The sequence below is a fragment of the Schistocerca gregaria genome, chromosome 3 (assembly GCF_023897955.1).
Source record: "Schistocerca gregaria isolate iqSchGreg1 chromosome 3, iqSchGreg1.2, whole genome shotgun sequence".
Taxonomy (NCBI): Eukaryota; Metazoa; Arthropoda; class Insecta; order Orthoptera; family Acrididae; genus Schistocerca; species Schistocerca gregaria.
In genome coordinates, this window is record NC_064922.1 from 313638328 (window position 1) to 313658188 (window position 19861).

Below are 19861 nucleotides of genomic sequence, written 5' to 3' on the forward strand. Positions count from 1 at the left end.
ACAAAAATTGGAGGAGCTGGGATTTGAACCCAGGACTTTCTGCATGCGAAGCAGACACTCTACCACTGAGTTACACCCCCGCCAGAGCAAGTACATCTGGGAAGAGTCTCTCGTGGATCCTACTGTCATTATTTCTTAGGTTTGAACGGTACAGTAAGTGTTCGAGGAACCTATTCATGATAAGAGCTTAGCAGCGTCGACTCCGTGGCGCAACGGTAGCGCGTCTGACTCCAGATCAGAAGGTTGCGTGTTCAAATCACGTCGGGGTCACAGTGAAATTTTCGTTTACGGAAGCCATGGACGAGTATGTCAATTTAATCAGATACCAAACGATTACAGAGAACGGACGAACAGAACCTGCTTGAAAAAAGCTACTAGTGAATTTTCGCATTCTGACATTAAGGTGAAGGCGCCGACTCGCACTTTCTCCAGGCGCGAAGTGTCTAATATTTTTGTTATTTATATCGTTTAACGCTAATATATAACTGAGAGATAATGATTACGCAATATTTTGCTCGATTAGACGTCTTTAGCCAGACAGAGTATAACAATTTTCCTTAAGTTATGGGGATAGAAAGTTTGTGAAAGGGGGTATAGCTCAGTCGTAGAGCATTCGACTGCAGATCGAGAGGTCCCCGGTTCAATCCCGGGTGCCCCCTTCATTTTTCAGTATCTTGAAAAAACAAATAACGATTGTCGCATTTAGTTGCAAATACATGTTTGAAATGATTGAGATGCACTCCGCACGCCATACCGAAGGCTTTGGAGCAACATTTCAATGGGGGGATCGCAGGCCAGGGTCTTGCAGGTCATCGTCCTCCCGCTAAGGCGTCGAACTGTAAGAAATCCACTTGCTTGGGGAAGAATCTTGTACGCTGAATTTGATAGAATATGGTGCTAGGCAAAAGTTTTCATATACTGCTGCACGGAGAAACAAAAATTGGAGGAGCTGGGATTTGAACCCAGGACTTTCTGCATGCGAAGCAGACACTCTACCACTGAGTTACACCCCCGCCAGAGCAAGTACATCTGGGAAGAGTCTCTCGTGGATCCTACTGTCATTATTTCTTAGGTTTGAACGGTACAGTAAGTGTTCGAGGAACCTATTCATGATAAGAGCTTAGCAGCGTCGACTCCGTGGCGCAACGGTAGCGCGTCTGACTCCAGATCAGAAGGTTGCGTGTTCAAATCACGTCGGGGTCACAGTGAAATTTTCGTTTACGGAAGCCATGGACGAGTATGTCAATTTAATCAGATACCAAACGATTACAGAGAACGGACGAACAGAACCTGCTTGAAAAAAGCTACTAGTGAATTTTCGCATTCTGACATTAAGGTGAAGGCGCCGACTCGCACTTTCTCCAGGCGCGAAGTGTCTAATATTTTTGTTATTTATATCGTTTAACGCTAATATATAACTGAGAGATAATGATTACGCAATATTTTGCTCGATTAGACGTCTTTAGCCAGACAGAGTATAACAATTTTCCTTAAGTTATGGGGATAGAAAGTTTGTGAAAGGGGGTATAGCTCAGTCGTAGAGCATTCGACTGCAGATCGAGAGGTCCCCGGTTCAATCCCGGGTGCCCCCTTCATTTTTCAGTATCTTGAAAAAACAAATAACGATTGTCGCATTTAGTTGCAAATACATGTTTGAAATGATTGAGATGCACTCCGCACGCCATACCGAAGGCTTTGGAGCAACATTTCAATGGGGGGATCGCAGGCCAGGGTCTTGCAGGTCATCGTCCTCCCGCTAAGGCGTCGAACTGTAAGAAATCCACTTGCTTGGGGAAGAATCTTGTACGCTGAATTTGATAGAATATGGTGCTAGGCAAAAGTTTTCATATACTGCTGCACGGAGAAACAAAAATTGGAGGAGCTGGGATTTGAACCCAGGACTTTCTGCATGCGAAGCAGACACTCTACCACTGAGTTACACCCCCGCCAGAGCAAGTACATCTGGGAAGAGTCTCTCGTGGATCCTACTGTCATTATTTCTTAGGTTTGAACGGTACAGTAAGTGTTCGAGGAACCTATTCATGATAAGAGCTTAGCAGCGTCGACTCCGTGGCGCAACGGTAGCGCGTCTGACTCCAGATCAGAAGGTTGCGTGTTCAAATCACGTCGGGGTCACAGTGAAATTTTCGTTTACGGAAGCCATGGACGAGTATGTCAATTTAATCAGATACCAAACGATTACAGAGAACGGACGAACAGAACCTGCTTGAAAAAAGCTACTAGTGAATTTTCGCATTCTGACATTAAGGTGAAGGCGCCGACTCGCACTTTCTCCAGGCGCGAAGTGTCTAATATTTTTGTTATTTATATCGTTTAACGCTAATATATAACTGAGAGATAATGATTACGCAATATTTTGCTCGATTAGACGTCTTTAGCCAGACAGAGTATAACAATTTTCCTTAAGTTATGGGGATAGAAAGTTTGTGAAAGGGGGTATAGCTCAGTCGTAGAGCATTCGACTGCAGATCGAGAGGTCCCCGGTTCAATCCCGGGTGCCCCCTTCATTTTTCAGTATCTTGAAAAAACAAATAACGATTGTCGCATTTAGTTGCAAATACATGTTTGAAATGATTGAGATGCACTCCGCACGCCATACCGAAGGCTTTGGAGCAACATTTCAATGGGGGGATCGCAGGCCAGGGTCTTGCAGGTCATCGTCCTCCCGCTAAGGCGTCGAACTGTAAGAAATCCACTTGCTTGGGGAAGAATCTTGTACGCTGAATTTGATAGAATATGGTGCTAGGCAAAAGTTTTCATATACTGCTGCACGGAGAAACAAAAATTGGAGGAGCTGGGATTTGAACCCAGGACTTTCTGCATGCGAAGCAGACACTCTACCACTGAGTTACACCCCCGCCAGAGCAAGTACATCTGGGAAGAGTCTCTCGTGGATCCTACTGTCATTATTTCTTAGGTTTGAACGGTACAGTAAGTGTTCGAGGAACCTATTCATGATAAGAGCTTAGCAGCGTCGACTCCGTGGCGCAACGGTAGCGCGTCTGACTCCAGATCAGAAGGTTGCGTGTTCAAATTACGTCGGGGTCACAGTGAAATTTTCGTTTACGGAAGCCATGGACGAGTATGTCAATTTAATCAGATACCAAACGATTACAGAGAACGGACGAACAGAACCTGCTTGAAAAAAGCTACTAGTGAATTTTCGCATTCTGACATTAAGGTGAAGGCGCCGACTCGCACTTTCTCCAGGCGCGAAGTGTCTAATATTTTTGTTATTTATATCGTTTAACGCTAATATATAACTGAGAGATAATGATTACGCAATATTTTGCTCGATTAGACGTCTTTAGCCAGACAGAGTATAACAATTTTCCTTAAGTTATGGGGATAGAAAGTTTGTGAAAGGGGGTATAGCTCAGTCGTAGAGCATTCGACTGCAGATCGAGAGGTCCCCGGTTCAATCCCGGGTGCCCCCTTCATTTTTCAGTATCTTGAAAAAACAAATAACGATTGTCGCATTTAGTTGCAAATACATGTTTGAAATGATTGAGATGCACTCCGCACGCCATACCGAAGGCTTTGGAGCAACATTTCAATGGGGGGATCGCAGGCCAGGGTCTTGCAGGTCATCGTCCTCCCGCTAAGGCGTCGAACTGTAAGAAATCCACTTGCTTGGGGAAGAATCTTGTACGCTGAATTTGATAGAATATGGTGCTAGGCAAAAGTTTTCATATACTGCTGCACGGAGAAACAAAAATTGGAGGAGCTGGGATTTGAACCCAGGACTTTCTGCATGCGAAGCAGACACTCTACCACTGAGTTACACCCCCGCCAGAGCAAGTACATCTGGGAAGAGTCTCTCGTGGATCCTACTGTCATTATTTCTTAGGTTTGAACGGTACAGTAAGTGTTCGAGGAACCTATTCATGATAAGAGCTTAGCAGCGTCGACTCCGTGGCGCAACGGTAGCGCGTCTGACTCCAGATCAGAAGGTTGCGTGTTCAAATCACGTCGGGGTCACAGTGAAATTTTCGTTTACGGAAGCCATGGACGAGTATGTCAATTTAATCAGATACCAAACGATTACAGAGAACGGACGAACAGAACCTGCTTGAAAAAAGCTACTAGTGAATTTTCGCATTCTGACATTAAGGTGAAGGCGCCGACTCGCACTTTCTCCAGGCGCGAAGTGTCTAATATTTTTGTTATTTATATCGTTTAACGCTAATATATAACTGAGAGATAATGATTACGCAATATTTTGCTCGATTAGACGTCTTTAGCCAGACAGAGTATAACAATTTTCCTTAAGTTATGGGGATAGAAAGTTTGTGAAAGGGGGTATAGCTCAGTCGTAGAGCATTCGACTGCAGATCGAGAGGTCCCCGGTTCAATCCCGGGTGCCCCCTTCATTTTTCAGTATCTTGAAAAAACAAATAACGATTGTCGCATTTAGTTGCAAATACATGTTTGAAATGATTGAGATGCACTCCGCACGCCATACCGAAGGCTTTGGAGCAACATTTCAATGGGGGGATCGCAGGCCAGGGTCTTGCAGGTCATCGTCCTCCCGCTAAGGCGTCGAACTGTAAGAAATCCACTTGCTTGGGGAAGAATCTTGTACGCTGAATTTGATAGAATATGGTGCTAGGCAAAAGTTTTCATATACTGCTGCACGGAGAAACAAAAATTGGAGGAGCTGGGATTTGAACCCAGGACTTTCTGCATGCGAAGCAGACACTCTACCACTGAGTTACACCCCCGCCAGAGCAAGTACATCTGGGAAGAGTCTCTCGTGGATCCTACTGTCATTATTTCTTAGGTTTGAACGGTACAGTAAGTGTTCGAGGAACCTATTCATGATAAGAGCTTAGCAGCGTCGACTCCGTGGCGCAACGGTAGCGCGTCTGACTCCAGATCAGAAGGTTGCGTGTTCAAATTACGTCGGGGTCACAGTGAAATTTTCGTTTACGGAAGCCATGGACGAGTATGTCAATTTAATCAGATACCAAACGATTACAGAGAACGGACGAACAGAACCTGCTTGAAAAAAGCTACTAGTGAATTTTCGCATTCTGACATTAAGGTGAAGGCGCCGACTCGCACTTTCTCCAGGCGCGAAGTGTCTAATATTTTTGTTATTTATATCGTTTAACGCTAATATATAACTGAGAGATAATGATTACGCAATATTTTGCTCGATTAGACGTCTTTAGCCAGACAGAGTATAACAATTTTCCTTAAGTTATGGGGATAGAAAGTTTGTGAAAGGGGGTATAGCTCAGTCGTAGAGCATTCGACTGCAGATCGAGAGGTCCCCGGTTCAATCCCGGGTGCCCCCTTCATTTTTCAGTATCTTGAAAAAACAAATAACGATTGTCGCATTTAGTTGCAAATACATGTTTGAAATGATTGAGATGCACTCCGCACGCCATACCGAAGGCTTTGGAGCAACATTTCAATGGGGGGATCGCAGGCCAGGGTCTTGCAGGTCATCGTCCTCCCGCTAAGGCGTCGAACTGTAAGAAATCCACTTGCTTGGGGAAGAATCTTGTACGCTGAATTTGATAGAATATGGTGCTAGGCAAAAGTTTTCATATACTGCTGCACGGAGAAACAAAAATTGGAGGAGCTGGGATTTGAACCCAGGACTTTCTGCATGCGAAGCAGACACTCTACCACTGAGTTACACCCCCGCCAGAGCAAGTACATCTGGGAAGAGTCTCTCGTGGATCCTACTGTCATTATTTCTTAGGCTTGAACGGTACAGTAAGTGTTCGAGGAACCTATTCATGATAAGAGCTTAGCAGCGTCGACTCCGTGGCGCAACGGTAGCGCGTCTGACTCCAGATCAGAAGGTTGCGTGTTCAAATCACGTCGGGGTCACAGTGAAATTTTCGTTTACGGAAGCCATGGACGAGTATGTCAATTTAATCAGATACCAAACGATTACAGAGAACGGACGAACAGAACCTGCTTGAAAAAAGCTACTAGTGAATTTTCGCATTCTGACATTAAGGTGAAGGCGCCGACTCGCACTTTCTCCAGGCGCGAAGTGTCTAATATTTTTGTTATTTATATCGTTTAACGCTAATATATAACTGAGAGATAATGATTACGCAATATTTTGCTCGATTAGACGTCTTTAGCCAGACAGAGTATAACAATTTTCCTTAAGTTATGGGGATAGAAAGTTTGTGAAAGGGGGTATAGCTCAGTCGTAGAGCATTCGACTGCAGATCGAGAGGTCCCCGGTTCAATCCCGGGTGCCCCCTTCATTTTTCAGTATCTTGAAAAAACAAATAACGATTGTCGCATTTAGTTGCAAATACATGTTTGAAATGATTGAGATGCACTCCGCACGCCATACCGAAGGCTTTGGAGCAACATTTCAATGGGGGGATCGCAGGCCAGGGTCTTGCAGGTCATCGTCCTCCCGCTAAGGCGTCGAACTGTAAGAAATCCACTTGCTTGGGGAAGAATCTTGTACGCTGAATTTGATAGAATATGGTGCTAGGCAAAAGTTTTCATATACTGCTGCACGGAGAAACAAAAATTGGAGGAGCTGGGATTTGAACCCAGGACTTTCTGCATGCGAAGCAGACACTCTACCACTGAGTTACACCCCCGCCAGAGCAAGTACATCTGGGAAGAGTCTCTCGTGGATCCTACTGTCATTATTTCTTAGGCTTGAACGGTACAGTAAGTGTTCGAGGAACCTATTCATGATAAGAGCTTAGCAGCGTCGACTCCGTGGCGCAACGGTAGCGCGTCTGACTCCAGATCAGAAGGTTGCGTGTTCAAATCACGTCGGGGTCACAGTGAAATTTTCGTTTACGGAAGCCATGGACGAGTATGTCAATTTAATCAGATACCAAACGATTACAGAGAACGGACGAACAGAACCTGCTTGAAAAAAGCTACTAGTGAATTTTCGCATTCTGACATTAAGGTGAAGGCGCCGACTCGCACTTTCTCCAGGCGCGAAGTGTCTAATATTTTTGTTTTTTATATCGTTTAACGCTAATATATAACTGAGAGATAATGATTACGCAATATTTTGCTCGATTAGACGTCTTTAGCCAGACAGAGTATAACAATTTTCCTTAAGTTATGGGGATAGAAAGTTTGTGAAAGGGGGTATAGCTCAGTCGTAGAGCATTCGACTGCAGATCGAGAGGTCCCCGGTTCAATCCCGGGTGCCCCCTTCATTTTTCAGTATCTTGAAAAAACAAATAACGATTGTCGCATTTAGTTGCAAATACATGTTTGAAATGATTGAGATGCACTCCGCACGCCATACCGAAGGCTTTGGAGCAACATTTCAATGGGGGGATCGCAGGCCAGGGTCTTGCAGGTCATCGTCCTCCCGCTAAGGCGTCGAACTGTAAGAAATCCACTTGCTTGGGGAAGAATCTTGTACGCTGAATTTGATAGAATATGGTGCTAGGCAAAAGTTTTCATATACTGCTGCACGGAGAAACAAAAATTGGAGGAGCTGGGATTTGAACCCAGGACTTTCTGCATGCGAAGCAGACACTCTACCACTGAGTTACACCCCCGCCAGAGCAAGTACATCTGGGAAGAGTCTCTCGTGGATCCTACTGTCATTATTTCTTAGGCTTGAACGGTACAGTAAGTGTTCGAGGAACCTATTCATGATAAGAGCTTAGCAGCGTCGACTCCGTGGCGCAACGGTAGCGCGTCTGACTCCAGATCAGAAGGTTGCGTGTTCAAATCACGTCGGGGTCACAGTGAAATTTTCGTTTACGGAAGCCATGGACGAGTATGTCAATTTAATCAGATACCAAACGATTACAGAGAACGGACGAACAGAACCTGCTTGAAAAAAGCTACTAGTGAATTTTCGCATTCTGACATTAAGGTGAAGGCGCCGACTCGCACTTTCTCCAGGCGCGAAGTGTCTAATATTTTTGTTATTTATATCGTTTAACGCTAATATATAACTGAGAGATAATGATTACGCAATATTTTGCTCGATTAGACGTCTTTAGCCAGACAGAGTATAACAATTTTCCTTAAGTTATGGGGATAGAAAGTTTGTGAAAGGGGGTATAGCTCAGTCGTAGAGCATTCGACTGCAGATCGAGAGGTCCCCGGTTCAATCCCGGGTGCCCCCTTCATTTTTCAGTATCTTGAAAAAACAAATAACGATTGTCGCATTTAGTTGCAAATACATGTTTGAAATGATTGAGATGCACTCCGCACGCCATACCGAAGGCTTTGGAGCAACATTTCAATGGGGGGATCGCAGGCCAGGGTCTTGCAGGTCATCGTCCTCCCGCTAAGGCGTCGAACTGTAAGAAATCCACTTGCTTGGGGAAGAATCTTGTACGCTGAATTTGATAGAATATGGTGCTAGGCAAAAGTTTTCATATACTGCTGCACGGAGAAACAAAAATTGGAGGAGCTGGGATTTGAACCCAGGACTTTCTGCATGCGAAGCAGACACTCTACCACTGAGTTACACCCCCGCCAGAGCAAGTACATCTGGGAAGAGTCTCTCGTGGATCCTACTGTCATTATTTCTTAGGCTTGAACGGTACAGTAAGTGTTCGAGGAACCTATTCATGATAAGAGCTTAGCAGCGTCGACTCCGTGGCGCAACGGTAGCGCGTCTGACTCCAGATCAGAAGGTTGCGTGTTCAAATCACGTCGGGGTCACAGTGAAATTTTCGTTTACGGAAGCCATGGACGAGTATGTCAATTTAATCAGATACCAAACGATTACAGAGAACGGACGAACAGAACCTGCTTGAAAAAAGCTACTAGTGAATTTTCGCATTCTGACATTAAGGTGAAGGCGCCGACTCGCACTTTCTCCAGGCGCGAAGTGTCTAATATTTTTGTTATTTATATCGTTTAACGCTAATATATAACTGAGAGATAATGATTACGCAATATTTTGCTCGATTAGACGTCTTTAGCCAGACAGAGTATAACAATTTTCCTTAAGTTATGGGGATAGAAAGTTTGTGAAAGGGGGTATAGCTCAGTCGTAGAGCATTCGACTGCAGATCGAGAGGTCCCCGGTTCAATCCCGGGTGCCCCCTTCATTTTTCAGTATCTTGAAAAAACAAATAACGATTGTCGCATTTAGTTGCAAATACATGTTTGAAATGATTGAGATGCACTCCGCACGCCATACCGAAGGCTTTGGAGCAACATTTCAATGGGGGGATCGCAGGCCAGGGTCTTGCAGGTCATCGTCCTCCCGCTAAGGCGTCGAACTGTAAGAAATCCACTTGCTTGGGGAAGAATCTTGTACGCTGAATTTGATAGAATATGGTGCTAGGCAAAAGTTTTCATATACTGCTGCACGGAGAAACAAAAATTGGAGGAGCTGGGATTTGAACCCAGGACTTTCTGCATGCGAAGCAGACACTCTACCACTGAGTTACACCCCCGCCAGAGCAAGTACATCTGGGAAGAGTCTCTCGTGGATCCTACTGTCATTATTTCTTAGGTTTGAACGGTACAGTAAGTGTTCGAGGAACCTATTCATGATAAGAGCTTAGCAGCGTCGACTCCGTGGCGCAACGGTAGCGCGTCTGACTCCAGATCAGAAGGTTGCGTGTTCAAATCACGTCGGGGTCACAGTGAAATTTTCGTTTACGGAAGCCATGGACGAGTATGTCAATTTAATCAGATACCAAACGATTACAGAGAACGGACGAACAGAACCTGCTTGAAAAAAGCTACTAGTGAATTTTCGCATTCTGACATTAAGGTGAAGGCGCCGACTCGCACTTTCTCCAGGCGCGAAGTGTCTAATATTTTTGTTATTTATATCGTTTAACGCTAATATATAACTGAGAGATAATGATTACGCAATATTTTGCTCGATTAGACGTCTTTAGCCAGACAGAGTATAACAATTTTCCTTAAGTTATGGGGATAGAAAGTTTGTGAAAGGGGGTATAGCTCAGTCGTAGAGCATTCGACTGCAGATCGAGAGGTCCCCGGTTCAATCCCGGGTGCCCCCTTCATTTTTCAGTATCTTGAAAAAACAAATAACGATTGTCGCATTTAGTTGCAAATACATGTTTGAAATGATTGAGATGCACTCCGCACGCCATACCGAAGGCTTTGGAGCAACATTTCAATGGGGGGATCGCAGGCCAGGGTCTTGCAGGTCATCGTCCTCCCGCTAAGGCGTCGAACTGTAAGAAATCCACTTGCTTGGGGAAGAATCTTGTACGCTGAATTTGATAGAATATGGTGCTAGGCAAAAGTTTTCATATACTGCTGCACGGAGAAACAAAAATTGGAGGAGCTGGGATTTGAACCCAGGACTTTCTGCATGCGAAGCAGACACTCTACCACTGAGTTACACCCCCGCCAGAGCAAGTACATCTGGGAAGAGTCTCTCGTGGATCCTACTGTCATTATTTCTTAGGTTTGAACGGTACAGTAAGTGTTCGAGGAACCTATTCATGATAAGAGCTTAGCAGCGTCGACTCCGTGGCGCAACGGTAGCGCGTCTGACTCCAGATCAGAAGGTTGCGTGTTCAAATCACGTCGGGGTCACAGTGAAATTTTCGTTTACGGAAGCCATGGACGAGTATGTCAATTTAATCAGATACCAAACGATTACAGAGAACGGACGAACAGAACCTGCTTGAAAAAAGCTACTAGTGAATTTTCGCATTCTGACATTAAGGTGAAGGCGCCGACTCGCACTTTCTCCAGGCGCGAAGTGTCTAATATTTTTGTTATTTATATCGTTTAACGCTAATATATAACTGAGAGATAATGATTACGCAATATTTTGCTCGATTAGACGTCTTTAGCCAGACAGAGTATAACAATTTTCCTTAAGTTATGGGGATAGAAAGTTTGTGAAAGGGGGTATAGCTCAGTCGTAGAGCATTCGACTGCAGATCGAGAGGTCCCCGGTTCAATCCCGGGTGCCCCCTTCATTTTTCAGTATCTTGAAAAAACAAATAACGATTGTCGCATTTAGTTGCAAATACATGTTTGAAATGATTGAGATGCACTCCGCACGCCATACCGAAGGCTTTGGAGCAACATTTCAATGGGGGGATCGCAGGCCAGGGTCTTGCAGGTCATCGTCCTCCCGCTAAGGCGTCGAACTGTAAGAAATCCACTTGCTTGGGGAAGAATCTTGTACGCTGAATTTGATAGAATATGGTGCTAGGCAAAAGTTTTCATATACTGCTGCACGGAGAAACAAAAATTGGAGGAGCTGGGATTTGAACCCAGGACTTTCTGCATGCGAAGCAGACACTCTACCACTGAGTTACACCCCCGCCAGAGCAAGTACATCTGGGAAGAGTCTCTCGTGGATCCTACTGTCATTATTTCTTAGGCTTGAACGGTACAGTAAGTGTTCGAGGAACCTATTCATGATAAGAGCTTAGCAGCGTCGACTCCGGGGCGCAACGGTAGCAGTCTGCCTGCGGCAGCGGTGGTGAGCGGACCTCCAGGGCCAGCGCGCTGCGGCAGGAAGTGTTTACGTCAGGCGGTGAGTCGCGTGCTTACAGCGTCTGCTTATTAGTATTCGTTCCGTTCTGTAGGATCTGATATGGAATTATGAATCCGACTAACAGGAAAGATACCTTGAAGTTTACCTTTGATAGGAACTTTTCGAAACCAAATTCGTTTGAAGTTGAAGCATGGTTAGAGGAAACAGCTAAGATTACTTTTGATGACATTGTAGGGATAAATTTCTCTATCGTGACTAGTGTTGTTTATGTGAAATTAACGTCCTCTGAACTGTGTGATAGAATTGTAGAGTCCAGTGGAGGTGTACTGAAGTTTAAACATAGCGATGGTACCGTCAGTGACGTCAGCATTACGCATGCTGGACTGGGCATCCGGACGGCACGTATTTTCGAACTCCCGTTTGAAATAACAGCCGCGCAAATAAATTCTGCATTGACACCTTACGGGAGGGTCATTAACAATTTTGCGGAGCGTTGGTCCAAAGCCCACAAATTTCCGGTGCTTAACGGCGTCAGGCAGGTTAAGATCGATATACAGAAGCACATACCTTCATATATTTACGTAGGTGGACATCGCGGAATTGTCATATATGATGGGCAGCCAAAAACGTGTGCCGGCTGTGGTGCGCCCGGCCACGTGCGCTCTGAATGTATACAAAGACGGGTGACGCAGATACCTGTCGGTGAAGCCGCTAGCCCCCCTGTGACGACGGCACTGCCACTGACATACGCTGTCGCGGCTTCTGGTCTTCCACCCGCGACCCCGCCTGTAGATGCCCCTCGTTTGAATGATGTTTTGGCCGATAACGTCAAAGAACCGAGTGCTGACGCGGCACCGCCGCTACCACACTCAGAGATGGAGGTAACGACGGATGACTCCCCAGTGGTTGATGCCACTGGTACTGAGGATGAAGCAGACGCTGTGTTCCCGGCGGATCAACCCCAGAGTCAACAGTCCACTTCGGATGTTGATGATACTGCGAACCCTAACAGGAAGCCTTCCAAAAAGAAGCGGAGACTTGCACATCAAGGAGCCAATCAGCTCGCCCCACAGCTCCGCGACAAAGCGAAACGAATAAGCAGCCAAATGTGTCAGAACACTTCTGAACCCTCTGAAGTTGGTCTCCCTGCGTCTGGTCGAATGGACATTGATCCTGTAGTGTCTCCCCCTGTGAATCCACGACGGGTGGAAGATAGTGATACCTCGAGTAGAGTCGTTTTGCCGGATACCCACGCTCAAGGAAACGCAGGATCGCTTTTGTCAGAGGCCACTCTCACTGGGAATTGGGCACAGGAAATGGAAGTATTGGATGCGAGCAATGATGCGGCTGTCATGCGGACCATTGAGACGGAATCTTCGGCACCCCCCACAGAGCAGCATACACCAACCGTACCGGGAACTACAGGAACTCCGACTGACGCGCTTGGCCTCAATTTCGTTAGCCATCCTTCTAAGACTGTTTAATTAATAGTATGTGCCTTCTCCCATGAACGAGCCCCAAGCCTATAAAATTGCCACGTTAAACATCAATAAGATACAGTCGTACTGGCGGCTCCGTAATTTACAAGATTTTGTATATGCAGCGGATATCGATATTCTGTTACTTCAAGAAGTCGCTGCGATTGAACTTGACCGAATAACTGGTTATACTACTCTCTCCAATTCCGGGAGCGGTGCGAATTTAGGGACAGCGATTCTGTTAAAAGAAGGGATTGTAGCGACCGACGCAGAAAAACTGCCTGATCATAGAGGGATCGCTGTCACTTTCCATCGGACACGCATAATCAATGTTTACGCCCCGTCCGGCAGTAGCAATAGGCGTGCTAGGGCTGAGTTCTTCACAAGCGCCATAGTCCCACTTTTTAGGGGTACCTACGATCGTATAATTTTTGCGGGTGACTTCAATTGTGTCTTAAGTCCAAAAGACCAGACGCCTAATTTTAACAAATCTGGAGAACTAGAACGTATCGTCCAAGAAATGAACCTCATTGACACATGGGAGCATACGCACGGAGCGGCACCTGGGTTCACTCATGTCACGAACCACTCTGCAAGCCGGCTAGACAGAATCTATGTATCGGCGTGTATGAAGACTCAAGTCCTCCAATCCGAAGTTTGGCCCACAATTTTTTCCGATCATGCCGCATATATTTGTACTGTTAACATGGTCAAGCAAGGCACATTTCGCGGCAGAGGTTTCTGGAAACTTAACAATGCTCTCCTTAACGATGTTGACTGTCACCGTGTCTTTAACGAAACATGGGAGGCATGTGAACGACGGGTTGCACAGTATGCCTCCGTTACTGAATGGTGGATAACACATGCCAAACCAACTTTATCAAAAATGTTTAAACGCTACGCTCGGGACAAATCCTGGTGGCAACGGCAAACGTCTGAGTTTTATTTTACTTGTCTCAGGGAGCTTTACCAGTCCGATGTGACTGTACCTGAAAATTTTATGCAGATTAAAAAAATTAAGGCAAAATTATTAAAACTTCAGCGGCAGCAGGCAGAAGGCTTTCAAATAAGGTCCAGGCCCCAGAATGTGATAGACGACGAAATGACATCCATGTTTCACGTCATTCGTGAAAATAAGAGGGGGCGGCGGAGATTAATAACTCGTCTTCAGTTGAGTGAAGGCGTTGCGCTCACGCGGCAACAAGACATACGGAACGCACTTCACAATCACTTGGCAGGTCTCCTGACAACGACACATACCGACGATGGAACTCACGATGAATTACTCAATAACTTGCAAAGGACTTTGGGTGCTGCTGAAGTCGAAACTCTCATGCGAGAAATTGATGAAGACGAATTGGATTCTGCGCTATCACGAAGTCCGAAAAATAAATCGCCGGGACCCGACGGTCTCACTGCCGAATTTTATCTTACTTTCTGCGACAAATTAAAGCCCAAGTTGTTGAGTATGTTTAATGAAATTTTACGGCCAGATTTTAATGTTCCTCAGGCTCTCGTGGAAGGCATCGTGGTTTTAATCCCTAAACGCCCAATGTGCAGTTCTGTTGACGATTTTCGGCCGCTTACTTTACTGAACAGTGACTACAAAATTTTAGCACGTATTATTTCTAATAGATTGAAAATGTTGATGAATACTGTCATTGGTCAGTACCAGACCAGTGTAGGTGTCGGTAGGACGATCTTCCAAAATTTGTCTCAATACAGGGACGTTATAGCCATTGCAGATGCGTGTAAGATACGGTGTGCGCTAGTTTCCCTTGACTTTTCAAAGGCATTCGACAGAGTAAACCATCAGTTTCTCATCCGGACGATGCATGCCATGGGATTTCCACTACGTTTTATCAATCTTATACATGAGCTCCTTCGTAAAGGAGTAACTCGACTCATGGTGAATGGCCAGCTGAGCGCATCAATTAATATTACTAATTCAGTGCGACAGGGATGCCCTATGTCGATGGCCTTGTTTGCCATTGCCATTGAGCCTTTGCTTGTCACCTTGACACAGCGTCTACAAGGATTAACCATCCACGGCATTAAGATTGTTTGTACTGCATATGCGGATGACGTCGGATTTTTGGTCATGGACGAAGGTGAAGTCGAGGAAGCCCTTCAGATCGTCAAAAACTACGAACTTGTTGCGGGTGCGAAGTTGAATGCCAGGAAATCTGGCATTATGAACATAGGACGCGGCATCTCGCTGCACCATCACGGTCAGTTGCAACTAATTTCTAAAATGAAATGCCTTGGTATTGAGTACAGGAGCAACATACAGCACACAATTGCGGTGAACTATAGGAATCTCCTGGCAAGTATGCGTGCTTGCATGCAGACCCACTACCTAAGAAGCCTTGATGAACTGCAGAAAGTCACCTTCGCTAATGTCTACCTCACCTCAAAGATTAACTACGTTGCACAAGTACTGCCCATGCCACAGGAGACAGCGAAGCGTATGATGTCCGCTCTAGGCCATTTTGTCACACGTGGACACATTTTTAAAGTCAAGTACGATACGCTCACTCTCTCCACGACCGATGGAGGCTTAAATTTAACAGATGTTCGTTCCAAGTCACGAGCTTTGTACGTATGCACCACCTACAAACGGTGGAGGTCGTTACCGAACAGTCTAACGGCTCACTTGTTAACCGAAATAGCGCCGGCCTGCCTGCAGCCTCCTGTCTCTGTTCAACATATTCCGCCTGCGCTGACTCACTTTAAGAGCTTTTTCATTGAGTTCAGTTACGTACGGTCAACTCTCCCAGAAAATGAGCTTTCCGTGGTGAAGTTAGTTTATAATAAACTACTGGCAACCAAGAACAGGAACAACATCGAACACAAATACCCCAATCATCGCTGGCCAGTGATATGGAAAAACATACATAGCCGTGATTTACCAACGTCAGTGAAAGCCTCTTGGTACAGGGTCGTGAACCGTAAAATAAGTACCAATTCACGACTTCATGCTCTACATTTGGCTGACTCACCTTTGTGCCTAACGTGCAACTTGCCTGATACTGATGAACATCGTTTTCTGTGCACCACTGTCCAAGCAGTTTGGCCATGCATTCGCCGAAAACTGGCTACGATTATGAGGACTTCCCAGCTTTGTATTAAACCTGAAGATTTCCTGTATCCGGATTCAGTGCCGTACCCGAACACCAAACGGAACTCTGTCAATTGGTTGAAGGGTCATTATGTTCATTATTTACAGACGCAAGAACCCAAGAGTGAGGCGGCGTTCTGTCTTTACCTGGCATTACAGTTTCACATACTTTCACAGACGAGACATTACAGGAAACGATATGCGAATTTTTTAGAAGTCGTTCTTCGATGAAAGAAGTATTTTTTTCTTTCCTTCATTCTACATTGCTTTGTTTTTTCTCTTTTCTTCTTCAAATGTCACAGTGACGTATACTGAACAGTGTTACGACAAGGACTATTTTATTTTCTTCTGTTTTTCTAGCGGACCAGAGTTCCTTTTTCATTTTCTATTAAAAAAAAAAATATATATATATATATTCTACTTTGTCACCATTGCGGGACTATGCAATAGGTTTAGAAGTATCTTTGGTTTGGAAATCGGAATAGTTCAGAAGAATAAGTACTTCAGAAATCATGGCAGATGAAGCCGACGCCGACGAAGGCGATTTATGGCGAGCGCAAGGCGGGGCTGAAGGGGAGGAAGGAGGCCCTTTCTAAAAAAAAAAAAAAAAAAAAAAAAAAAAAAAAAAAAAAAAAAAAAAAAAAAAAAAAAAGGTAGCGCGTCTGACTCCAGATCAGAAGGTTGCGTGTTCAAATCACGTCGGGGTCACAGTGAAATTTTCGTTTACGGAAGCCATGGACGAGTATGTCAATTTAATCAGATACCAAACGATTACAGAGAACGGACGAACAGAACCTGCTTGAAAAAAGCTACTAGTGAATTTTCGCATTCTGACATTAAGGTGAAGGCGCCGACTCGCACTTTCTCCAGGCGCGAAGTGTCTAATATTTTTGTTATTTATATCGTTTAACGCTAATATATAACTGAGAGATAATGATTACGCAATATTTTGCTCGATTAGACGTCTTTAGCCAGACAGAGTATAACAATTTTCCTTAAGTTATGGGGATAGAAAGTTTGTGAAAGGGGGTATAGCTCAGTCGTAGAGCATTCGACTGCAGATCGAGAGGTCCCCGGTTCAATCCCGGGTGCCCCCTTCATTTTTCAGTATCTTGAAAAAACAAATAACGATTGTCGCATTTAGTTGCAAATACATGTTTGAAATGATTGAGATGCACTCCGCACGCCATACCGAAGGCTTTGGAGCAACATTTCAATGGGGGGATCGCAGGCCAGGGTCTTGCAGGTCATCGTCCTCCCGCTAAGGCGTCGAACTGTAAGAAATCCACTTGCTTGGGGAAGAATCTTGTACGCTGAATTTGATAGAATATGGTGCTAGGCAAAAGTTTTCATATACTGCTGCACGGAGAAACAAAAATTGGAGGAGCTGGGATTTGAACCCAGGACTTTCTGCATGCGAAGCAGACACTCTACCACTGAGTTACACCCCCGCCAGAGCAAGTACATCTGGGAAGAGTCTCTCGTGGATCCTACTGTCATTATTTCTTAGGCTTGAACGGTACAGTAAGTGTTCGAGGAACCTATTCATGATAAGAGCTTAGCAGCGTCGACTCCGTGGCGCAACGGTAGCGCGTCTGACTCCAGATCAGAAGGTTGCGTGTTCAAATCACGTCGGGGTCACAGTGAAATTTTCGTTTACGGAAGCCATGGACGAGTATGTCAATTTAATCAGATACCAAACGATTACAGAGAACGGACGAACAGAACCTGCTTGAAAAAAGCTACTAGTGAATTTTCGCATTCTGACATTAAGGTGAAGGCGCCGACTCGCACTTTCTCCAGGCGCGAAGTGTCTAATATTTTTGTTATTTATATCGTTTAACGCTAATATATAACTGAGAGATAATGATTACGCAATATTTTGCTCGATTAGACGTCTTTAGCCAGACAGAGTATAACAATTTTCCTTAAGTTATGGGGATAGAAAGTTTGTGAAAGGGGGTATAGCTCAGTCGTAGAGCATTCGACTGCAGATCGAGAGGTCCCCGGTTCAATCCCGGGTGCCCCCTTCATTTTTCAGTATCTTGAAAAAACAAATAACGATTGTCGCATTTAGTTGCAAATACATGTTTGAAATGATTGAGATGCACTCCGCACGCCATACCGAAGGCTTTGGAGCAACATTTCAATGGGGGGATCGCAGGCCAGGGTCTTGCAGGTCATCGTCCTCCCGCTAAGGCGTCGAACTGTAAGAAATCCACTTGCTTGGGGAAGAATCTTGTACGCTGAATTTGATAGAATATGGTGCTAGGCAAAAGTTTTCATATACTGCTGCACGGAGAAACAAAAATTGGAGGAGCTGGGATTTGAACCCAGGACTTTCTGCATGCGAAGCAGACACTCTACCACTGAGTTACACCCCCGCCAGAGCAAGTACATCTGGGAAGAGTCTCTCGTGGATCCTACTGTCATTATTTCTTAGGCTTGAACGGTACAGTAAGTGTTCGAGGAACCTATTCATGATAAGAGCTTAGCAGCGTCGACTCCGTGGCGCAACGGTAGCGCGTCTGACTCCAGATCAGAAGGTTGCGTGTTCAAATCACGTCGGGGTCACAGTGAAATTTTCGTTTACGGAAGCCATGGACGAGTATGTCAATTTAATCAGATACCAAACGATTACAGAGAACGGACGAACAGAACCTGCTTGAAAAAAGCTACTAGTGAATTTTCGCATTCTGACATTAAGGTGAAGGCGCCGACTCGCACTTTCTCCAGGCGCGAAGTGTCTAATATTTTTGTTATTTATATCGTTTAACGCTAATATATAACTGAGAGATAATGATTACGCAATATTTTGCTCGATTAGACGTCTTTAGCCAGACAGAGTATAACAATTTTCCTTAAGTTATGGGGATAGAAAGTTTGTGAAAGGGGGTATAGCTCAGTCGTAGAGCATTCGACTGCAGATCGAGAGGTCCCCGGTTCAATCCCGGGTGCCCCCTTCATTTTTCAGTATCTTGAAAAAACAAATAACGATTGTCGCATTTAGTTGCAAATACATGTTTGAAATGATTGAGATGCACTCCGCACGCCATACCGAAGGCTTTGGAGCAACATTTCAATGGGGGGATCGCAGGCCAGGGTCTTGCAGGTCATCGTCCTCCCGCTAAGGCGTCGAACTGTAAGAAATCCACTTGCTTGGGGAAGAATCTTGTACGCTGAATTTGATAGAATATGGTGCTAGGCAAAAGTTTTCATATACTGCTGCACGGAGAAACAAAAATTGGAGGAGCTGGGATTTGAACCCAGGACTTTCTGCATGCGAAGCAGACACTCTACCACTGAGTTACACCCCCGCCAGAGCAAGTACATCTGGGAAGAGTCTCTCGTGGATCCTACTGTCATTATTTCTTAGGTTTGAACGGTACAGTAAGTGTTCGAGGAACCTATTCATGATAAGAGCTTAGCAGCGTCGACTCCGTGGCGCAACGGTAGCGCGTCTGACTCCAGATCAGAAGGTTGCGTGTTCAAATCACGTCGGGGTCACAGTGAAATTTTCGTTTACGGAAGCCATGGACGAGTATGTCAATTTAATCAGATACCAAACGATTACAGAGAACGGACGAACAGAACCTGCTTGAAAAAAGCTACTAGTGAATTTTCGCATTCTGACATTAAGGTGAAGGCGCCGACTCGCACTTTCTCCAGGCGCGAAGTGTCTAATATTTTTGTTATTTATATCGTTTAACGCTAATATATAACTGAGAGATAATGATTACGCAATATTTTGCTCGATTAGACGTCTTTAGCCAGACAGAGTATAACAATTTTCCTTAAGTTATGGGGATA

General features: G+C 45.0%; 46 non-coding genes across 46 annotated transcripts; 30 read left to right on the forward strand and 16 right to left on the reverse strand.

Moving 5' to 3' along the window:
- Positions 1-8: 8 nt before the first annotated feature.
- Positions 9-80, reverse strand: Trnaa-cgc (transfer RNA alanine (anticodon CGC)). The gene has a single exon. It is a non-coding gene; the product is annotated as a tRNA-Ala (tRNA).
- A 118-nt stretch (positions 81-198) lies between these two features.
- Positions 199-270, forward strand: Trnaw-cca (transfer RNA tryptophan (anticodon CCA)). Its single transcript has one exon. It is a non-coding gene; the product is annotated as a tRNA-Trp (tRNA).
- Positions 271-587: 317 nt separating this feature from the next.
- Trnac-gca (transfer RNA cysteine (anticodon GCA)) lies at positions 588-659 on the forward strand. Its single transcript has one exon. It is a non-coding gene; the product is annotated as a tRNA-Cys (tRNA).
- A 282-nt stretch (positions 660-941) lies between these two features.
- On the reverse strand, positions 942-1013 carry Trnaa-cgc (transfer RNA alanine (anticodon CGC)). Its single transcript has one exon. It is a non-coding gene; the product is annotated as a tRNA-Ala (tRNA).
- A 118-nt stretch (positions 1014-1131) lies between these two features.
- Positions 1132-1203, forward strand: Trnaw-cca (transfer RNA tryptophan (anticodon CCA)). Its single transcript has one exon. It is a non-coding gene; the product is annotated as a tRNA-Trp (tRNA).
- A 317-nt stretch (positions 1204-1520) lies between these two features.
- Positions 1521-1592, forward strand: Trnac-gca (transfer RNA cysteine (anticodon GCA)). Its single transcript has one exon. It is a non-coding gene; the product is annotated as a tRNA-Cys (tRNA).
- A 282-nt stretch (positions 1593-1874) lies between these two features.
- On the reverse strand, positions 1875-1946 carry Trnaa-cgc (transfer RNA alanine (anticodon CGC)). Its single transcript has one exon. It is a non-coding gene; the product is annotated as a tRNA-Ala (tRNA).
- Positions 1947-2064: 118 nt separating this feature from the next.
- Positions 2065-2136, forward strand: Trnaw-cca (transfer RNA tryptophan (anticodon CCA)). The gene has a single exon. It is a non-coding gene; the product is annotated as a tRNA-Trp (tRNA).
- Positions 2137-2453: 317 nt separating this feature from the next.
- On the forward strand, positions 2454-2525 carry Trnac-gca (transfer RNA cysteine (anticodon GCA)). Its single transcript has one exon. It is a non-coding gene; the product is annotated as a tRNA-Cys (tRNA).
- A 282-nt stretch (positions 2526-2807) lies between these two features.
- Positions 2808-2879, reverse strand: Trnaa-cgc (transfer RNA alanine (anticodon CGC)). Its single transcript has one exon. It is a non-coding gene; the product is annotated as a tRNA-Ala (tRNA).
- Positions 2880-2997: 118 nt separating this feature from the next.
- Positions 2998-3069, forward strand: Trnaw-cca (transfer RNA tryptophan (anticodon CCA)). Its single transcript has one exon. It is a non-coding gene; the product is annotated as a tRNA-Trp (tRNA).
- Positions 3070-3386: 317 nt separating this feature from the next.
- Trnac-gca (transfer RNA cysteine (anticodon GCA)) lies at positions 3387-3458 on the forward strand. Its single transcript has one exon. It is a non-coding gene; the product is annotated as a tRNA-Cys (tRNA).
- Positions 3459-3740: 282 nt separating this feature from the next.
- On the reverse strand, positions 3741-3812 carry Trnaa-cgc (transfer RNA alanine (anticodon CGC)). Its single transcript has one exon. It is a non-coding gene; the product is annotated as a tRNA-Ala (tRNA).
- A 118-nt stretch (positions 3813-3930) lies between these two features.
- On the forward strand, positions 3931-4002 carry Trnaw-cca (transfer RNA tryptophan (anticodon CCA)). Its single transcript has one exon. It is a non-coding gene; the product is annotated as a tRNA-Trp (tRNA).
- A 317-nt stretch (positions 4003-4319) lies between these two features.
- On the forward strand, positions 4320-4391 carry Trnac-gca (transfer RNA cysteine (anticodon GCA)). The gene has a single exon. It is a non-coding gene; the product is annotated as a tRNA-Cys (tRNA).
- A 282-nt stretch (positions 4392-4673) lies between these two features.
- Positions 4674-4745, reverse strand: Trnaa-cgc (transfer RNA alanine (anticodon CGC)). The gene has a single exon. It is a non-coding gene; the product is annotated as a tRNA-Ala (tRNA).
- A 118-nt stretch (positions 4746-4863) lies between these two features.
- On the forward strand, positions 4864-4935 carry Trnaw-cca (transfer RNA tryptophan (anticodon CCA)). Its single transcript has one exon. It is a non-coding gene; the product is annotated as a tRNA-Trp (tRNA).
- Positions 4936-5252: 317 nt separating this feature from the next.
- Trnac-gca (transfer RNA cysteine (anticodon GCA)) lies at positions 5253-5324 on the forward strand. The gene has a single exon. It is a non-coding gene; the product is annotated as a tRNA-Cys (tRNA).
- A 282-nt stretch (positions 5325-5606) lies between these two features.
- Trnaa-cgc (transfer RNA alanine (anticodon CGC)) lies at positions 5607-5678 on the reverse strand. The gene has a single exon. It is a non-coding gene; the product is annotated as a tRNA-Ala (tRNA).
- A 118-nt stretch (positions 5679-5796) lies between these two features.
- Positions 5797-5868, forward strand: Trnaw-cca (transfer RNA tryptophan (anticodon CCA)). Its single transcript has one exon. It is a non-coding gene; the product is annotated as a tRNA-Trp (tRNA).
- Positions 5869-6185: 317 nt separating this feature from the next.
- On the forward strand, positions 6186-6257 carry Trnac-gca (transfer RNA cysteine (anticodon GCA)). Its single transcript has one exon. It is a non-coding gene; the product is annotated as a tRNA-Cys (tRNA).
- A 282-nt stretch (positions 6258-6539) lies between these two features.
- On the reverse strand, positions 6540-6611 carry Trnaa-cgc (transfer RNA alanine (anticodon CGC)). The gene has a single exon. It is a non-coding gene; the product is annotated as a tRNA-Ala (tRNA).
- Positions 6612-6729: 118 nt separating this feature from the next.
- Trnaw-cca (transfer RNA tryptophan (anticodon CCA)) lies at positions 6730-6801 on the forward strand. The gene has a single exon. It is a non-coding gene; the product is annotated as a tRNA-Trp (tRNA).
- A 317-nt stretch (positions 6802-7118) lies between these two features.
- Trnac-gca (transfer RNA cysteine (anticodon GCA)) lies at positions 7119-7190 on the forward strand. Its single transcript has one exon. It is a non-coding gene; the product is annotated as a tRNA-Cys (tRNA).
- Positions 7191-7472: 282 nt separating this feature from the next.
- Trnaa-cgc (transfer RNA alanine (anticodon CGC)) lies at positions 7473-7544 on the reverse strand. The gene has a single exon. It is a non-coding gene; the product is annotated as a tRNA-Ala (tRNA).
- A 118-nt stretch (positions 7545-7662) lies between these two features.
- Trnaw-cca (transfer RNA tryptophan (anticodon CCA)) lies at positions 7663-7734 on the forward strand. Its single transcript has one exon. It is a non-coding gene; the product is annotated as a tRNA-Trp (tRNA).
- A 317-nt stretch (positions 7735-8051) lies between these two features.
- Trnac-gca (transfer RNA cysteine (anticodon GCA)) lies at positions 8052-8123 on the forward strand. The gene has a single exon. It is a non-coding gene; the product is annotated as a tRNA-Cys (tRNA).
- A 282-nt stretch (positions 8124-8405) lies between these two features.
- Positions 8406-8477, reverse strand: Trnaa-cgc (transfer RNA alanine (anticodon CGC)). The gene has a single exon. It is a non-coding gene; the product is annotated as a tRNA-Ala (tRNA).
- Positions 8478-8595: 118 nt separating this feature from the next.
- On the forward strand, positions 8596-8667 carry Trnaw-cca (transfer RNA tryptophan (anticodon CCA)). Its single transcript has one exon. It is a non-coding gene; the product is annotated as a tRNA-Trp (tRNA).
- Positions 8668-8984: 317 nt separating this feature from the next.
- Trnac-gca (transfer RNA cysteine (anticodon GCA)) lies at positions 8985-9056 on the forward strand. Its single transcript has one exon. It is a non-coding gene; the product is annotated as a tRNA-Cys (tRNA).
- Positions 9057-9338: 282 nt separating this feature from the next.
- Positions 9339-9410, reverse strand: Trnaa-cgc (transfer RNA alanine (anticodon CGC)). The gene has a single exon. It is a non-coding gene; the product is annotated as a tRNA-Ala (tRNA).
- Positions 9411-9528: 118 nt separating this feature from the next.
- Positions 9529-9600, forward strand: Trnaw-cca (transfer RNA tryptophan (anticodon CCA)). Its single transcript has one exon. It is a non-coding gene; the product is annotated as a tRNA-Trp (tRNA).
- A 317-nt stretch (positions 9601-9917) lies between these two features.
- Positions 9918-9989, forward strand: Trnac-gca (transfer RNA cysteine (anticodon GCA)). Its single transcript has one exon. It is a non-coding gene; the product is annotated as a tRNA-Cys (tRNA).
- Positions 9990-10271: 282 nt separating this feature from the next.
- On the reverse strand, positions 10272-10343 carry Trnaa-cgc (transfer RNA alanine (anticodon CGC)). The gene has a single exon. It is a non-coding gene; the product is annotated as a tRNA-Ala (tRNA).
- Positions 10344-10461: 118 nt separating this feature from the next.
- On the forward strand, positions 10462-10533 carry Trnaw-cca (transfer RNA tryptophan (anticodon CCA)). Its single transcript has one exon. It is a non-coding gene; the product is annotated as a tRNA-Trp (tRNA).
- A 317-nt stretch (positions 10534-10850) lies between these two features.
- On the forward strand, positions 10851-10922 carry Trnac-gca (transfer RNA cysteine (anticodon GCA)). Its single transcript has one exon. It is a non-coding gene; the product is annotated as a tRNA-Cys (tRNA).
- Positions 10923-11204: 282 nt separating this feature from the next.
- On the reverse strand, positions 11205-11276 carry Trnaa-cgc (transfer RNA alanine (anticodon CGC)). Its single transcript has one exon. It is a non-coding gene; the product is annotated as a tRNA-Ala (tRNA).
- Positions 11277-17076: 5800 nt separating this feature from the next.
- Positions 17077-17148, forward strand: Trnac-gca (transfer RNA cysteine (anticodon GCA)). The gene has a single exon. It is a non-coding gene; the product is annotated as a tRNA-Cys (tRNA).
- A 282-nt stretch (positions 17149-17430) lies between these two features.
- On the reverse strand, positions 17431-17502 carry Trnaa-cgc (transfer RNA alanine (anticodon CGC)). Its single transcript has one exon. It is a non-coding gene; the product is annotated as a tRNA-Ala (tRNA).
- A 118-nt stretch (positions 17503-17620) lies between these two features.
- Trnaw-cca (transfer RNA tryptophan (anticodon CCA)) lies at positions 17621-17692 on the forward strand. The gene has a single exon. It is a non-coding gene; the product is annotated as a tRNA-Trp (tRNA).
- A 317-nt stretch (positions 17693-18009) lies between these two features.
- Trnac-gca (transfer RNA cysteine (anticodon GCA)) lies at positions 18010-18081 on the forward strand. The gene has a single exon. It is a non-coding gene; the product is annotated as a tRNA-Cys (tRNA).
- Positions 18082-18363: 282 nt separating this feature from the next.
- On the reverse strand, positions 18364-18435 carry Trnaa-cgc (transfer RNA alanine (anticodon CGC)). Its single transcript has one exon. It is a non-coding gene; the product is annotated as a tRNA-Ala (tRNA).
- Positions 18436-18553: 118 nt separating this feature from the next.
- Trnaw-cca (transfer RNA tryptophan (anticodon CCA)) lies at positions 18554-18625 on the forward strand. Its single transcript has one exon. It is a non-coding gene; the product is annotated as a tRNA-Trp (tRNA).
- Positions 18626-18942: 317 nt separating this feature from the next.
- Positions 18943-19014, forward strand: Trnac-gca (transfer RNA cysteine (anticodon GCA)). Its single transcript has one exon. It is a non-coding gene; the product is annotated as a tRNA-Cys (tRNA).
- A 282-nt stretch (positions 19015-19296) lies between these two features.
- Trnaa-cgc (transfer RNA alanine (anticodon CGC)) lies at positions 19297-19368 on the reverse strand. The gene has a single exon. It is a non-coding gene; the product is annotated as a tRNA-Ala (tRNA).
- Positions 19369-19486: 118 nt separating this feature from the next.
- Trnaw-cca (transfer RNA tryptophan (anticodon CCA)) lies at positions 19487-19558 on the forward strand. The gene has a single exon. It is a non-coding gene; the product is annotated as a tRNA-Trp (tRNA).
- The last annotated feature ends 303 nt before the right edge of the window (positions 19559-19861 follow it).